This window comes from Sinocyclocheilus anshuiensis, unplaced genomic scaffold, assembly GCF_001515605.1.
Source record: "Sinocyclocheilus anshuiensis isolate Anshui unplaced genomic scaffold, SAMN03320099.WGS_v1.1 scaffold1162, whole genome shotgun sequence".
In the NCBI taxonomy this organism is placed as follows: Eukaryota; Metazoa; Chordata; class Actinopteri; order Cypriniformes; family Cyprinidae; genus Sinocyclocheilus; species Sinocyclocheilus anshuiensis.
The window spans coordinates 5,036-10,090 of NW_015540875.1; positions in this window are offsets into that span (position 1 = coordinate 5,036).

Here is a 5,055-nt window from a genome sequence, read left to right on the forward strand (position 1 = left end):
TAATATTTCCTAATTGTTTAATTTTTTTTTTATATTTTTATAGTTTCCTTATTAATTTTATTTATTTTTAGTAATTTGTGTATGTGATTTTTTTAAATTAATTTAATTATTATTTTTTTATTTTTCAATTTAAATTATTTTTTTATTAGGTTATATTCAGCATATGAAAATGAGAGAAGTTGCTGAAATAAAAAAGTTAAAGTTTTTTAAAATGCATTTTATTTCAGTTAATGTTTATTTTATTGCAAGTAATTTTTTTATGGTTTTAGTTTTAGTTAACAATAATAACCCCGCTGAAAATCTGCAAAGAATGCAATCAAACCTAGTCCATTGATGCAAAAGTTTTGAATCTGAACACATGCAAAAGTGAAAGCTTTAGTGGAGGGAAAGATTTACAAAATTCTTAAAAAAAAAAAGTTTGTTCCTCACTCAAAGCAGAGTTAAGAAGATATGAAATATTGTGCATGGAGTGAAACGCACAACTGTTATAATGCTTGAAGTGATTTTTGTCCTTTTGCACTGCCGTGATCACTATGAACTTTTGCATACTGAAAGAGGTACAAAATTTCCCCTTCTGTGCTCCTACAGGAGAAAAACCAGCATATACAAGTCTGGATCAACATGAGGGCAAGGAAATAATGACATTTTCATTTTTTCATGCAGCTGTTTTCGTTTTTTTCCCCCCTTTAAATAGCGAGTCAAAGATCACAATAAAATGCAAAAGTGTTGGAAGAGAGAGTGTGTGCTTGTGTGTGCGCGTATGTGCATCCAATTAACTCAAACGACACATCTATCAAGCTGTTTGGCGATATAGAGGAAAAGTGCACAGGAGAGGAGAAAGCAAATCTGCCCACATGCTAATTAAACGCATTCACGCATCTGCTAGTCCTGCTTCATGAGATGCAAACGCTTTCTCTCGACAAAGAACATCAATCAGAGAGCCGATAAATAATATTCAGCAGCAAGTCCATTGTTGCAGATCTTTTAGATTAATAAAACATTCAAGTGTTCACTATACAGCTATTTTTGCAGGACACAAATGTGACAGAGTCAGGCTGATTTAATGGGTTTAAACATCCTGTAAAAAAATGAAATGACATTCACTTGTATCAGACAGAATCGAGTCGGGTCGGGTTTGACAGGTTAATGTGATCTGGTTAACCCCTGCTGCTACATAGCCTAACCATAGTAAAGTCACTATTCTCATTTGATGTGCATTCAAAAGTATATGGCTATGATGGATAATAGTAATAAAAAAAGTTATAATGACATCAGAAATGTTGTTACTGAACACGTGAGATATTAGCTCTATATCAGCATGGCTGTGATTGCGGCCTTGTGCTGTAGGTAATCACAGCCATGCTGATATACAGCCATATCGCACGGCTACGAGTGTGATATTGCATTTATACAACAGTTCGACAGCGCGGGTGTGTGAATAAAAAATAAACAACCATGGATTGTCTTTAAAAACCCTCTTTTGTGCAGAACTACTAATCTAAAGTTGAAAGTTTAACAGCTGAGCCCAAGCCTCCGTTACTAATGCCAAAACCTCACTTTAGAACTAGTAACGAAGGAACGTTGAGCTGCTTCATTAAAAGCTTATTTTGTACTGTATTAAAAGCGGTGTATTATGAGAGAGATGGACTGAGCGAGTGTGATTACCTGCATCTGATACAGCATTCATTCTTCTGCTCAATCTCAAATTCATTAGTTTGAATGTCCGCTGAGTAAAAGATATCTTTGTCGTACTATCCTTTCATCTAAGGGTGATTTCCAATGACAGCGCTGCTCAGTGGCAGTGCATTTGTTGGATGTGACTTAAAAGGTGTTGTTGAAAGAAAAATAACTTGTTTACAACAGCGTTTCAGTCTCTTTCAATATAAAAGTCTTTACTGCTGACTCACTAATAAAAACTTCTCTTGTAGCGATCTAATGGCAGATTAATATAACTAATCACCATCGAAAACACACCGTTTCCCAATACTAAATACTATTATTTATAAATATTATTTATTGAATAATAATACTTAACAAACAACAACAGATATACAGCATTAAATTTACATTAAAATATAATGTTACGAGACTTTGCCCTCAGCCAAAACTATTTGCTCTGGAACAAATAATAGATTAATGAGACCAAAGACTGCCCGTTAGATTTACCCAAAACAAATTATATATCATGTTTAACCACTATAGAGACGTCAGAGCCAGCGGTAAATGTCAGAAGATCTGGCCGAGGTGAGGCTGCTCTCTGCGGGTTCATGAGTGCTGAACGACCGCTGACACCCTGGAGCTCACATATCCGAAAACGTTGAAGCAAATTTTCAAATAGACGTTACCTTTATTAACAAACAGCATATGTGAAGTCTAAACAACTGTATCCTCGCTTAAAAAAGTCTTAAAACGATGTTATCTTTGGAAATATGGCTATGTTAATCACTTGTAATGATTTTAAAAAGCACATAGTGATAGGTGAAAGGGAGCTTTTCGAAACTCCAAATCAGTTAAACCACAGATCGGGACTTCAAAGCGCGAATATCGCAAATCATTTGATTTAGATTGAGACTTTGGAGAGGGTTCGCCACTCATTTGTAGTGATGTCCGGTTCGCGAACGAATCGTTCGATTTAACTGGTTCTTCTTAGTGAACCGGTTGAACCAGTTCACCAAATCGGACTGAATCGTTTGAAACGGTTCGCGTCTCCAGTAAGCATTAATCCACAAATTACTTAAAATATTCACTTTTTTAACTTGGCTGACACTCCCTCTGAGTCGAAATAAACCAATATCCCGGAGTAATTCATTTACTCAAACAGTACACTGACTGAACTGATGATGAACACGAGCAGAGCAGCATGTGTGCAGCGCGCCGGGTAGTTGACTCGAGAACGAGAACCTCTCTAACTGCTGCATGCACGTTCAGTATCAGCTGCTCTACTCATGCTCATCAGTTCTATTTACTACAAACTCAATTTGTGAATGTGTCATCGTTAACTCTAATTACAGTACAGGTATTTCATGAATCATCCCTTATTCCTATTAAACATAGAGTCTTAATTATGGTCCAACATCCCTGACAAACCCCTTAATTTGGCCTATAACCTAACAGAATCTTCAACTGAACAAAGTACACATATTAGATACATTCATCTTTTTTAAAATAAATAAATAAATAAAATATATTTATATTATCACACTTTCTGATCTTTAACAAAATACTTGGATAACATGCTTTTCGACTTCTTGAAAAATTACACACATTCACAGTATTGATAGATAGATAGATAGATAGATAGATAGATATAGTCAGGTGAATAAAAAATAAACAACCATGGATTGTCTTTAAAAACCCTCTTTTGTGCAGAACTACTAATCTAAAGTTGAAAGTTTAACAGCTGAGCCCAAGCCTCCGTTACTAATGCCAAAACCTCACTTTAGAACTAGTAACGAAGGAACGTTGAGCTGCTTCATTAAAAGCTTATTTTGTACTGTATTAAAAGCGGTGTATTATGAGAGAGATGGACTGAGCGAGTGTGATTACCTGCATCTGATACAGCATTCATTCTTCTGCTCAATCTCAAATTCATTAGTTTGAATGTCCGCTGAGTAAAAGATATCTTTGTCGTACTATCCTTTCATCTAAGGGTGATTTCCAATGACAGCGCTGCTCAGTGGCAGTGCATTTGTTGGATGTGACTTAAAAGGTGTTGTTGAAAGAAAAATAACTTGTTTACAACAGCGTTTCAGTCTCTTTCAATATAAAAGTCTTTACTGCTGACTCACTAATAAAAACTTCTCTTGTAGCGATCTAATGGCAGATTAATATAACTAATCACCATCGAAAACACACCGTTTCCCAATACTAAATACTATTATTTATAAATATTATTTATTGAATAATAATACTTAACAAACAACAACAGATATACAGCATTAAATTTACATTAAAATATAATGTTACGAGACTTTGCCCTCAGCCAAAACTATTTGCTCTGGAACAAATAATAGATTAATGAGACCAAAGACTGCCCGTTAGATTTACCCAAAACAAATTATATATCATGTTTAACCACTATAGAGACGTCAGAGCCAGCGGTAAATGTCAGAAGATCTGGCCGAGGTGAGGCTGCTCTCTGCGGGTTCATGAGTGCTGAACGACCGCTGACACCCTGGAGCTCACATATCCGAAAACGTTGAAGCAAATTTTCAAATAGACGTTACCTTTATTAACAAACAGCATATGTGAAGTCTAAACAACTGTATCCTCGCTTAAAAAAGTCTTAAAACGATGTTATCTTTGGAAATATGGCTATGTTAATCACTTGTAATGATTTTAAAAAGCACATAGTGATAGGTGAAAGGGAGCTTTTCGAAACTCCAAATCAGTTAAACCACAGATCGGGACTTCAAAGCGCGAATATCGCAAATCATTTGATTTAGATTGAGACTTTGGAGAGGGTTCGCCACTCATTTGTAGTGATGTCCGGTTCGCGAACGAATCGTTCGATTTAACTGGTTCTTCTTAGTGAACCGGTTGAACCAGTTCACCAAATCGGACTGAATCGTTTGAAACGGTTCGCGTCTCCAGTAAGCATTAATCCACAAATTACTTAAAATATTCACTTTTTTAACTTGGCTGACACTCCCTCTGAGTCGAAATAAACCAATATCCCGGAGTAATTCATTTACTCAAACAGTACACTGACTGAACTGATGATGAACACGAGCAGAGCAGCATGTGTGCAGCGCGCCGGGTAGTTGACTCGAGAACGAGAACCTCTCTAACTGCTGCATGCACGTTCAGTATCAGCTGCTCTACTCATGCTCATCAGTTCTATTTACTACAAACTCAATTTGTGAATGTGTCATCGTTAACTCTAATTACAGTACAGGTATTTCATGAATCATCCCTTATTCCTATTAAACATAGAGTCTTAATTATGGTCCAACATCCCTGACAACCCTGTTGAAAAAACCAGCATATGCTGGTTAGGTATGTTTTGACACTGGGATGCTGGTTTAAGCTGGTCTTTTGCTGGTTTATGCTGGT